This window comes from Berghia stephanieae, chromosome 6 (assembly GCF_034508935.2).
Source record: "Berghia stephanieae isolate SIO BIC M18660-M18661 chromosome 6, UCSD_Bste_1.3, whole genome shotgun sequence".
NCBI classification, from domain to species: domain Eukaryota; kingdom Metazoa; phylum Mollusca; class Gastropoda; order Nudibranchia; family Aeolidiidae; genus Berghia; species Berghia stephanieae.
The window spans coordinates 29633070-29646581 of NC_088365.1; the positions used below are offsets into that span (position 1 = coordinate 29633070).

At 37.8% G+C, this 13512-nt stretch overlaps 2 non-coding genes and 3 pseudogenes across 2 annotated transcripts; all 5 read left to right on the forward strand.

The window, feature by feature from the left end:
• The first annotated feature begins 6580 nt into the window (after positions 1-6580).
• On the forward strand, positions 6581-6774 carry LOC144976024 (U2 spliceosomal RNA). Its single transcript, XR_013646039.1, has one exon. It is a non-coding gene; the product is annotated as a U2 spliceosomal RNA (small nuclear RNA).
• Positions 6775-7599: 825 nt separating this feature from the next.
• LOC144976028 (U2 spliceosomal RNA) lies at positions 7600-7774 on the forward strand (annotated as a pseudogene).
• Positions 7775-8436: 662 nt separating this feature from the next.
• LOC144976017 (U2 spliceosomal RNA) lies at positions 8437-8627 on the forward strand. The gene has a single exon (XR_013646034.1). It is a non-coding gene; the product is annotated as a U2 spliceosomal RNA (small nuclear RNA).
• Positions 8628-9361: 734 nt separating this feature from the next.
• LOC144975667 (mediator of RNA polymerase II transcription subunit 21 pseudogene) lies at positions 9362-11276 on the forward strand (annotated as a pseudogene).
• Positions 11277-12741: 1465 nt separating this feature from the next.
• Positions 12742-12945, forward strand: LOC144976022 (U2 spliceosomal RNA; annotated as a pseudogene).
• The last annotated feature ends 567 nt before the right edge of the window (positions 12946-13512 follow it).

Sequence of the window (13512 nt, forward strand, 5' to 3'; positions counted from 1 at the left end):
GGGGCAACCCTTTCTACTTGTGCCCTACTAGAGCACGGTATGCACCAGGAGTGAATTCAGCACGAATTCCCACTATCCCTCCTCCTTTTCCATCTTCACCTACTGGTTCTGTCACGCCTTCCGGCAACCCCCTGCCGGACGCACCATCCCAATCCCAAGAACCTTGGAACCAGGTAGTACAAAAGGGAAAGAAACACATAACACAACACTCCAACACACAAAAAAACAACACACCAAATACACCACTACTCACAAGCTACACCACTAAACCACAGACACCAAACGCAAACCCTCAAGACAACACTCCAAAAGATACCAACACAACAAAAACTGCACCAATGAAACAACTAGAACAGGAACCACACAACTCCCCATACACACCAAGACGAACATCATCCATGACAAATCTACACCAACACACCACACCAACACCAGTAATAATCCCTTTAGAAAGGGCAACATCACCCCCACCCCCATCCACACCCCCCAACCCCAATAACAAACCCAAAAACTCCACCCCCAAAAAATACAACCACACCATCGCCCTTCAAAGCACACACTTCACTCACACGATCACCACCTGGGGCTTGCCCAAGAGCACGAAAAAATCACAGAACACACTACCCAATATCTACACAAACACATGCATACACACCTCACCAAAGAAGCTCTTCCCTCAAGAGGAAGACTCCACCCATCCAAAACATCGAGAGGGAAAGGTCACTACCCAGACCACCACGACACATGGGAGACACACACCCCAATACTTAAACAAAACAATACACATACTAAACCCAGACATGCAGCCTACAGTCCACACATATATACCTACATACAAACGCAACTCTAGATACAACAAACACACCACCTCTAGAGAACAAGCAAAATCATACACTAAAAACAAACCATACAAAATAAAAACACCCTACAAAGAGGATGACCCCCCACCATTGACAATCATAACACTCAACATCAGAGGCATGAGACAGAAAATACAAGACATTAAAAATCTAATAAGGAAACAAAGACCAGACTTCTTACTGTTACAAGAAACGAACATACACGACAAATTCACACAAGAACGAACACTTCTCGAACTCAAACCAGAAGTTAAAAATATATTTTGGACAATCGACAAGAAAAAAAGAAACTGTAGAGGAGTAGCCATAATAAAAATCTCCGACAATTGGACTGTTACCCAACACGACCATGACAACACAGGACGAATAGGGAAAATAGACGTGACTCAAGACGGCTACAAATTCCAAATTTACAACATCTACGGACCTGCCTCAAGAACAGACGAAAAAAAGACAACGTTTTTAGACTTAGAGAAAAGAATGGAAATAAACCCATCAACACCCATCATCCTAGCAGGGGATTTCAATAACACACTACACCCCCGCGACACAACTCACCATAGAACACAACAAACAGTCATAGACAAACAAATACTACAACGAATTTTAGAAAAACACAATCTAACAGATACATACAGAGAAACATTCCCACTCGGGAAAGAAACCACCTTTAAATCATTCGCAAACACAGGATCCAGACTCGACAAAATATACATATCCAAAACAACCCCAATAACAGAAATTAAACACCTAGAGAACACACTAGACTACACAGACCACAAAGCTGTCTACGCCCAGTACGGCACCCAAATTACAAGACCCAAACAAAAAAGTGCCTACTGGAAATTCAACAACAGTCTCCTGCAGGACCATTATTACATACAATACATGACCGACATCATATTAGACTATACGGACAACATACCAAATGACAACATCCGAGAATGGTGGGACACCCTCAAACAGACCATACAAACGCTAACACAAATGATAGGGAGAAAAGTACAAGACAAAACCAACAGAAAGGAAACAAAGTACAAAACAATCATCAACATAGACAGGGCGCGTGACAACAAAACAGAAATACAAACACAACCACATGTTACTAAAGCAATAGAAAAACTGAAAGAAATTGAACAAAGAAAATTCAGAGGCCACAAAGTAAGAAGCACATACAAAACACGCAACGACTACACTGATTTAAACGACACAATAGCACGAATAGAAAACGAACTACACAATAGACGACATATAGACAAAATCAGAACAACAGATGGGCAAATAACAAAAAACGAGACAGAAATCCTTGAGACCTTCTACAATTTTTACAAACAACTATACACAAGTGGCGAAATATCAACAGATATACAAGACCACTACACCGATTATACAAAGAAGTTGACAGACGAACAGAAAGAACAATTAGATACAGAGATCACAATAGAAGACCTACAACACAGCCTAGAGAACATGAACACAAACAAATCCCCAGGCCCCGATGGACTAACAGTAGAATTCTACAAAAGTTTCTTCCCTCTCCTTAAAAAACCCCTCCTAGAACTGACTAAAGAAATACACAAAGAAGGACAATTAACGAACAGCCAAAAGATATCATACATAACCCTCATACCCAAAGAAAGCAACACAACAGACGTCAAACAATACAGACCCATATCCCTCCTAAACACCGACTACAAAATTATAGCGAAAACTTTAAGCAACAAAATCAAAATTCACCTACCCCAACTGATAGACAAAGAACAAACATGTAGCATAAAAAACAGAACAATAGAACAACACACAAACTTCATCAGAGACCTTATAGGATACGTAAAACAGACACACACACACGCATACATTTTGTCCATCGATCAAGAGAAAGCTTTCGATAGATTAGAACACAGTTTCTTACACAAAATATTAGAACACAACAACATAGGCCCTTATTACAGAAGATGGATAAAAATACTATACAACAACCCCTCCAGCTGTGTAATAGTCAATCAAAAAGTATCTGATCCCTTCAAAATCGGTCGGTCAGTACGACAGGGTTGCCCTCTCTCGGCCCAACTATACATCTTATGTCTCGAAACCGTTTTGGAAAAAATTAGGAGAAACCCGAAAATTAAAGGCACCAGAATTCCCGGAAAAGCCAACAAAAAACTCATCGCGTATGCCGATGATGCAACCCTAATTCCGAGTGATATACCTAGCAAACACAAAATTTTAGAAACTTTCAAAAATTTCGGCCTCGCTAGTGGTGCCAAACTAAATATTAAAAAGACCAAAATCATGAATCTCGGTCCCGAACCCTTAGAAACCGAAAAAGCCCAGATACCCGACATGCAATGGGTTAACCAAATTAAAATCCTCGGAATAACGTACTGTCAAAGACACACGACACCGAAACACATCTGGAGTGGAATTGTACACAATATAGACAAGAAACTACATTCATACACATACATCAAAGCCAATATATTCGATAGAACCAGGATAGTGAACACCTACATTATTCCAAAAATCTTATACTACATCAAAATCTTCAAACTTCCGTTCACCACAATAAAGAAATTAGAAAGACGCATAGACACATTTATACTACAAGACGCAAAACCCATTCCACACGAAATACTCACACTTCCCACAGAATCAGGCGGCACAGGACTAAAATGTATTAAAAGAACCTTAGACACAACTAGGATCAGATATATAGACAAAATAATACAAGAATCGACAGGAAATAAATTCGGGTCATACTACTTAGGGACACGACTAACACAATTTAAAAAGATCGACCACACACTCCCCCATTTCGGAGGTATGACACTCCCTCCTTTTTACAAAGAATGCGTAGGACTAGTAAACAAATACCCAGACACAATAAATAAACAATTAGACAGTAAACAGATATACAGAACAATAAACACACCAAACAAACGCAGAGAACAAGACCTAATGCACGCATCAGGACTAACATTAGATAACATGAGAGTGGCCTCAGAAAACTTACATAAACATGATACTTCTAGATACAGTAAGCATATAACATACAGACTGATGTTCAACGCCTTACCAACAAACAACACGCCCAGTTGCGCCTTATGCCGAGCGCTTTGTCCAACACAAAATGTACACATTTTCACAAACTGCATTAAAACAAAAACACTGATTAGAGCCACAATAAACACAATACAAAAAACAATACGACAACCCATACATACAGAAATAGCATTTAGACATAATATCATCCCCAAAACTGACAATGCAACACATGAAATAAACATACACATCCTAGCAGCAGCAAGACAAGCGATTTGGACTGCATGGATGGGTCAAGTACACAGACAAAACACCACTAATACCGACATGTCATTAATATTTCTTAACATAATACAAAAGAAATACAAAAACGATTTAGATAAAGAGAGAGAAACAAGATGGAACAAATATACCGACCTAATAGCACAATTCAGATAGATGACCTTCCACCGAGACATTTCAACTCTCTGCACCACACCCACAACCTGACCCTACCCCTCCCCTCCGCCCCCCCCCCCCCAGCTAGCTTTACAAACTTTATTTATACACATATTATTTACACCTCTATTATCGATCATTTACCTGACTGATCACTTACTATTATATATTCCTTCCCCTAGTATTTAGTTATTCCTCCTTCCCTTACTTTTGCTGTAGTATTATCCTTTTCTATATTAACTTCCCCTTTCGCCCCCTCTACCACACTGATATAGCCATAACTTTTTCACCAACTTCACTGCCAAACAACCTAGTTACAAACAACGAGGTGCGTCCATGTCTATTCTTACCCCCCCCCCCCCCCCCCCTTTCTCTCTCAGCATTGATAATGATACACAACCCGATGAATCGATCATCCTCCTAACTCTTCGGCCTCCGGAATAATATAATCAGAACCATTCTGTATATAACTAATTCTACCTTTTCCTTTGTTTCTACCCCACCCCCCCCCCCCTCCCCCACACAGTACATCCAATCCTACCCCACATCTAGATAGATAATACAGACAGCCCCCTTCCCATCACCCTGATACAAACGAGACGGAAAAGAATACCAACATAAACGACAGAAGATCTCGCCAAGGAAAAATACAGAGTACCACCCTTTTTGTATTTTTATTTATCTGATTGCAAAACTATAGCTAGAGTAGAGAACACAGACCCTATTTCGGCTCTAAAAGATCATGTGGCAGATAAAACCATCTAATAATTAATGATACTAATACTAACATACAAAACATCCCCCTCCCCCACCTAAAAATTCCCACTTATACTAAACTCAACAAAATAACAATAACAAACCTCCAAGGAAAGGACGTGACACAAGTGTTTAGTAAGATATAATCCCCTTTTTTTTTTTTTTTTTTTTTTCCGATGCGGCCCCGGCGGACTCGGCGCAACGGCCCACGGCAGAGACGGCGGGGGCAATGTGTGTGCCGCGCAGCATGCCGGAGGGGTCTAGCCCCGCCCAACCCGCCTGAAGCGCGGCTGAAACAATTGCGCTGCGGCGTCTAGACTGCCGTGGACCACATGTATGCAGATGAGATCAGTCGGGCCGACTCGGAAAGAAGAATATTTACAATATTTATAATATCAAAACGTACACCTTGTACACCCACAGTCACAACTGCCCCCCCCCCCCCCCCCCCCCCCCCCACGATTCTAACCTTATCAAAAAATTAACTATATTCATAGAATAATAAAATAACCAATGCTGCATAGGGAAAGACCACGTGCACAGTAGTTGAAGCAGCGAATGACGCTCGGCTAGAGAGCGGGAAAGTGGGTGGCCACCCTTGGACTCCTAAGGGAGCAAGGGAATAGGTTACTAACAAATTAATCAAAAGTTTTCCTTTTAAAAGCATAACCACCTTCATCACCAGTTCCAATCTACTCCCACAATTTAGCAATAGCCCAAGAACATCAACCGACCACAACAATTAATAAACCCACAAGACGTTTGACCCGTGTATTCACCATCCCAACAACAGAAGCAATTCAGAAACCTCCCCCCCCCCCCCCCCCCCCCCATCCAACCTAAAACCTAAACCTAAACTCATTTCCACAATAACCCCATATTACAGAAGTTCGAATATTCCGATCAGCTGATAGGCTGCAGCCTTTCAACTCCCACCAATCAAAACCCTCAGAATCCAACACCCCCCCCCCCCCCTACTAAACGTCTGTCAGTCCCAGACAATTTATCTAAACAACATTACAAACAGCCCTGAATCATCAATAAACCGATTGGTACAGGATCTCTGTCATCCACCAATCGCAACACATTTTATCTACTATCCACATCCAACCATGAACAGCTATTTAATTGTTAATTTAAATCATCTAAAAAAAATAAAAAAAAAAAATAACAAAATTTATTACAACCCACCAACCCAATATAACCTCTAACTGACCAACTGCCCAATTAACCCCCCACCCTCCATGAACGCGTTAGGCAACATTAATATTTCAACCATTATTTCATTTATAAAAAAAAAAAAAAAAAATTTAAAAAAAAAAAAAAAAGAAAAAATAAAAAAAAAACAATTAAATTATTATCGTAACCTACGATACAGAAGCAGTTAATGCCAAAGCCTTCCTACTGCTACTACTACTAAACACATAATAATTAACCTAACAAATACAATTTTTACTAATTAAGAGGGTCATTAGATAGTATGGCCTGGGTCTAAAAAAAAAAAAAAAAAAGATCGAGTGTAGTATCTGTTCTTATCAGCTTAATATCTGATACGTGGTCTATATGATCACTTTGATATTAAACTGGTTTTTAGACACACGCGAGATGCCCAGGGCTTGCTCTGCTCTCTGGCGAGTCGGCCCGGTTATGAAGTACTTCCGGGGACGGCTCACTTTGCAATGAATAATGTCACGAGTGATTCTACTTCTTATAGATATAGCATGTTTTTGTTTTATTAGAGGTTTATCGAACTGATTTGATTTCTACCTGTTAACTCCGTCTGTCTCAGAGGTAGCAGTATTTTTAAATCATATTTTCTATCTAATTGAACCACGATAAATATGGAACAAAAACATAGATTCACCGATGTCTTGTTCTAGAGATAGAGAAGGATAGGGAGAGAGAGAGAGAGAGAGAGAGAGGGAGAGAGTGAGAGAGAGAGAGAGAGAGAGAGAGAGGGGGGGGGGGGGGAGTGGGTGAGATACAAGAGAAATAAAGAAAGAGAAGTGGCGGATGTTGGGATATGGCATCGCTTTGATAATTTTTACATCCTTTTTTATTATTTTTAATTTAGGGACTTCTATCTATGGTGTCAGATTATTGTCTGAACTTTATTATTGGTTTATATATCTTGTTTCGTATTTCATAACACTCTCTCTCTTTCTCTCTCTCTCTCTCTCTGTCTCTCTCTCTCTCTCTCTCTTTCTGTGTGTGTGTGTGTGTGTGTGTGTGTGTGTGTGTGTGTATGAAATTTATTCTTGTTCCCAACTTCCAACACAAATGCTGGTTTGCTAAGAGTATGATTTTTTTGGTAAAGTTTGTATGTATATTTTACTTTTATTGCTTGTAAATAATAATTTAATCAAACGATTTGAAGAAAATATATTATCAAAATTATTTGTTTCATTTTGTTTTTGGATGTAAGTATTAATACATTTTTTAAACACTCTCCTAAAGGATATGCTCGTTTTAAATAAACATATAATCATTGACGGGCATCAATATCGCTTCCGGCCTTTTGGCTGAGATCGAGTGTAGTATCTGTTCTTATCAGCTTAATATCTGATACGTGGTCTACTTCTTATAGTTATAGCATGTTTTTGTTTTATTAGAGGTTTATCGAACTGATTTGATTTCTACCTGTTAACTCCATCTGTCTCAGAGGTAGCAGTATTTATAAATCATATTTTCTATCTAATTGAACTACAATAAATGTGGAACAAAAACATAGATTTACCGATGTCTTGTCTGGGAGATAGAGAAGGATAGGGAGAGAGAGAGAGAGAGAGGGGGAGAGAGAGAGGGAGAGAGAGAGAGAGAGAGAGAGAGAGAGAGAGAGAAAGTGGGTGTTAGATACAAGAGAAATAGAGAAAAAGGAAGTGGCGGATGTAGGAATAGGGCATCACTATGATGAACTTTAGTATAGGTTTATATATCTTGTTTTGTATCTCATAACAAACTCTCCTCTCTCTCTCTCTCTCTCTCTCTCTCTCTCTCTCTCTCTCTCTCTCTCTTCTCTGTGTGTGTGTGTGTGTATGTGTGTGTGTGTGTGTGTGTGTGTGTATGAAATTTATTCTGGTTCCCAACTTGCAACACAAATGCTGGTTTGCTAAGAGTATGATTTTCTTGGTAAAGTTTGTATGTATATTTTACTTTTATTGCTTGTAAATAATAATTTAATCAAACGATTTGAAGAAAATCTATTATCAGAATTATTTGTTGCATTTTACTTTTGGATGTAAGTATTAATAACACTTCGTATTTTATATACATTTTTTAAACACTCTCCTAAAGGATATGCTCGTTTTAAATAAACATATAATCATTGACGGGCATCAATATCGCTTCCGGCCTTTTGGCTGAGATCGAGTGTAGTATCTGTTCTTGTTAGCTTAATATCTGATACGTGGTCTATATGATCACTTTGATATTAAACTGGATTTTGGACACACGCAAGATGACCAGGGCTTGCTCTGCTCTCGCGACGAGTCGGCCCGGTTTTGAAGTCCTTCTGGGGACGGCTCACTATGCAATGAATAATGTCACGACGGGTTCTACTTCTTATAGTTATAGCATGTTTTTGTTTTATTAGAGGTTTATCGAACTGATTTGATTTCTACCTGTTAACTCCATCTGTCTCAGAGGTAGCAGTATTTTTAAATCATATTTTCTATCTAATTTAACCACAATAAATTTGGGAAAAAAATATAGATTTACCGATGTCTTGTCTGAGAGATAGAGAAGGATAGGGAGAGAGAGAGAGAGAGAGGGGGGGGGAGTGAGTGAGATACAAGAGAAATAGAGAGAGAGAGAGAAGTGGCGGATGTTGGGATATGGCATCGCTTTGATAATTTTTACATCCTTTTTTATTATTTTTCAATTTAGGGACTTCTATCTAAGGTGTCAGATTATTGTCTGAACTTTATTATTGGTTTATATATCTTGTTTCGTATTTCATAACAAACTTTTTCTTTCTCTCCTCTCTCTCTCTCTCTCTCTCTTCTCTCTCTCTCTCTCTCTCTCTCTCTCTCTCTCTCTCTCTCTCTCTCTCTTTCTGTCTGTGTGTGTGTGTGTGTGTGTATGAATTTTATTCTTGTTCCCAACTTGCAACACAAATGCTGGTTTGCTAAGAGTATGATTTTTTTGGTAAAGTTTGTATGTATATTTTACTTTTATTGCTTGTAAATAATAATTTAATCAAACGATTTGAAGAAAATCTATTATCATAATTATTTGTTTCATTTTGTTTTTGGATGATTCTCTGCTCCCAGTTCTCAGTTCGAGTTCATGATTTTGTGTGTTCTTCTCAAGATAATTGAATAAAATTCAAGTGAATATACAATGTTATAACTTTAGAGAAAAAAAATTGAATCATCGAGAAAACAATGGCGGATCGTTTGACCCAACTTCAAGACTCCGTAACACAGCAAGCAGAGAATTTCTACAACAGCATTGGTATATTACAACAATTTGCCCCTAACAGTCCATTTCCTGGCTTAGAGAAGCCTGGAGGCAAACCACCATCCCCTCCACCACAAGAAGACTATGCAGCCCTGTTTGCCAAACTGATCACTAGGACTGCTAAGGATATTGATGTCTTGATTGATGCCTTACCCAATGAAGATTCATCTACAGAATTACAGGTTGCATCATTACAGAAACTCGAAATGGAGAATCAGGACGAAGCAGAGAAACTAGAGGAGATCGTGAGTCAGGGTGAAGAATTATTGAAATTGATACAGAAATCTCTGGAAGACATTGCTTCATCACAGCTCCAGAGCCAAGCATTGGAAGGGAATTATGAACAGCCGTGACAAGCTGATGTGCATTCGTTTTACAGATTTAAAGTTTTTAACGACCTTTCCAATACGTTTTAAATCATTGTAAGAGGCAGGACCTCCATTGTAAAGTCCAGCTATGATTGGATTGCGGATGGTCCAAATAGGACAGAGCTCTCAGATCTCAAGTCACAAGGATAATTTCCTATGACTAAAGTGGCATTCAAAGCAAGACATCTGATCTGTAAATAAATAGCATACCACAATGCCATTGCATTGCCTTGCCATTTAAGACATTCTTATAAGTTTTTAGTGCAACATGTCTTGTGGTGTTGAGCCATAGGGTAGAGCATCTTGTATAATGATGATATTGAAGCATAGTCGGTGAATAGATTGGTGACATCGATTGTAAATCCCTGGCCTTAGTATTGGGAACTTAGATCAAATACTTTTGAACATGTTACCTCACTCAACTTGGAGGTGAATGAGTTTCTGTCTGTAGGCAGTGGTACACGTAGATTTTAAAGACATTAAATCAAAAGTGCATTTTTTGTTTTTTACTCTATGGAATAGAAATTTAGCTCCACATGGCCTTCTAGAGAAATAAATGAAGCACTGAGAAGTGCATGGAGAAAAGTGAAACTCTTGACATAGGTTATGTGATCATGAATATTTTATCTATTTTTATATTCTATCATGCATGCCATCATAATTAATTATAGCCATCGTTCATAATGGCTCTGTTAATGACCCAGCAATATTATACCGATTCTATTTTACTGACTGTAAATGCAATGTGCTAAGAAAATGTCTCAACGGCTCTGAGGATCGTTTAGCCCAATTTGTTATGATTTCCGTGTTATGAATTATGACTGAAACAAAAGGATTTTTCCGCTTGATATAACTAATAAGAGCTGACAAGTAGCATGTGGGTTGAACACTCTTCTTGGAATTTTCCTATATTTTAAGGCTCTTGTAAAAAAAAATTCAGGTGTGATATAATTTTTTTTTATTTTTACCTTGATGTGTTTCTTTTATGGTGTGTTGATGTTTACATTGTTATATGATTCAATTTGGTAGTCTGTTGATATTCTATATGGATTGTTGTTATTAAGTTTCGTTGTAAAAACTTTAGATTTTTAATGTCTCATTTATTAACTTTTTGAATGTTTTTGAGACAAGAATGTAAAGCACTAAAGGTCCTCAATTTATTTTCATCAATCTTCAATTTAGAAATGCCTTCTGATGCAATTTTTAAAAACTGTTCATGACATGTTTTGATTTGGTGACTTTCATGATTTTCATTTTAAAGACTTTCTCAACATCATCACTCAAACTTGTTTTATTGGATATATCTGACTGTGAAAAGTTAAACGGTGCATTTGGCACATTTTTTTTTTTAATTGAGGGGGGGGGGGGGGGGGGTAATGAAGTACTATTTTGAAAGTCCAATCCTGTTTTACTGATATTTTGGATTTACAAGGCTATGTAATGTCATAACAAATAAGATGAGAGAGAGAGAGTACACACATAATACCGATAGTATTGGCAGTGTCATGGGGGGGGGGGAGAGAGAGAGAGAGAGAGAGAGCACATACACACACACACACTGCCAATAGCATTGGCAATGTCATGTGGAGAGATAGAGCACACACACACACACACACACTACCAATAGTATTGGCAATGTCATGTGGAGAATCTAGAAAGGCAGAAGTTAAAAGGTCTAAGGTCTCATCATGTCTTGTCCATGAAAACCATGAATTACTAATCCTACTTTTTACACATCACAACAAAAGAATAATTAATAAATGTCATATTTTGCTTTTATCATTGACACACAGGTGAGATTACGGTGAATACTTTCTGATTGATATATTATCAGAGATGACATGCCCCTCCCATTGTGGGCGAAGAGGTCATTACGTATTATGTCTTCTATCTTACTGAATCTGTTTACCTTTTTTCGGGTTGCTTTCTGTTCTTGTTTTGAAACAAATTTACTTATTTCGCTCTGACCCAGGTGGGAGTACTTGGCTGGGAGGGAAGTGGTCAAATGTGATGTATTAGACTTGAGAGATGATATTTTTTTTCCCTTGGAATCATCTCTGTTTTTGTACTGTGTTATTTTTATTTTGAATTTTGAATATATTTTGTAAACATTCGAGTGTATTCCTCTTGTTACATCTTGTGTCTGTATTTTGATGAGGATCTCTAATTTCACTGTTAGTTTGCTCTTGGAATTTAAGTCTGTCTCCTATTTCAACCAGTCCCCTGTCTTAAGTTTTCTTGGGTGTTTTAAATTGTGAATATAGAAATGTTTTCATTGTCCAATTTTCTCCTTTTTTACTAGTGCTGAAATAACCTAGATCTTACCTTGTGGCAAGCACTATAAAATCCTTAAAAACTAAAACTTTGAATAAAAACAAAAAACTTTGCTCCTGTGGAAAATCCCAATCATCGCCTCATAACTATAGGTGATCTCGATTGTTTTATTCTTTTCAGCTCGTTTCCTCTTGTTCTCTTGTTGCACCTTAAGTCAAGCTTCATAAAAATTGCATAAGAAGTCATGTTTATAAATTAGATATAGTTACAGTTAAAGAATCATGTTTAAAAATCAGATATAGTTACAGTTAAAGAAGTCGTGTTTAAAAATTAGATATAGTTACAGTGAAAGAAGTCATGTTTAAGAATTAGATATAGTTACAGTTAAAGAAGTCATGTTTAAAAATTAGATACAGTTAGGTGCATTATTTTGTACATTGCATGTGATATGATACATAATTTTATTGTATAAAAATATGAATTTATATGTTAATTATTGTTATAAATAGTTTATTTTAATACATTGTTAATTCTATTAAAACATTTCTTTGTGATCTGTACCTTCAAAAAAAAAAAAAAATCGAGTGTAGTATCTGTTCTTATCAGCTTAATATCTCATACGTGGTCTATATGATCACTTTGATATTAAACTGGTTTTTAGACACACGCGAGATGCCCAGGGCTTGCTCTGCTCTCGCGACGAGTCGGCCCGGTTTTGAAGTACTTCCGGGGACGGCTCACTTTGCAATGAATAATGTCACGAGTGATTCTACTTCTTATAGATATAGCATGTTTTTGTTTTATTAGAGGTTTATTGAACTGATTTGATTTCTACCTGTTAACTCCATCTGTCTCAGAGGTAGCAGTATTTTTAAATCATATTTTCTATCTAATTGAACCACGATAAATTGGAACAAAAACATAGATTACCGATGTCTTGTCTAGAGATAGAGGATAGGGAGAGAGAGAGAGAGAGAGAGAGAGAGAGAGAGGAGAGAGAGAGAGAGGAGAGGAGAGAAGAGAGGAGAGAAGAGGAGAGGGGGGGGTGGGGAGGGAGTGTGAATACAGAGAATAAAGAAGAGAAGTGGCGGATGTTGGGATATGGCATCGCTTTGATAATTTTTACATCCTTTTTTATTATTTTTAATTTAGGGACTTCTATCTATGCGAAATGTCAATTATTGTCTGTACACTTTTATTCATTCTCTTCTATCTCTCTTTTTCTCTTCTTCTCTCTCTCTCTCTACTCTCTTCTTGTTGGTTGTGGGTGTGTGTTTGTGTTATAAATTATCTGGTCCACTTAAACAATTCTG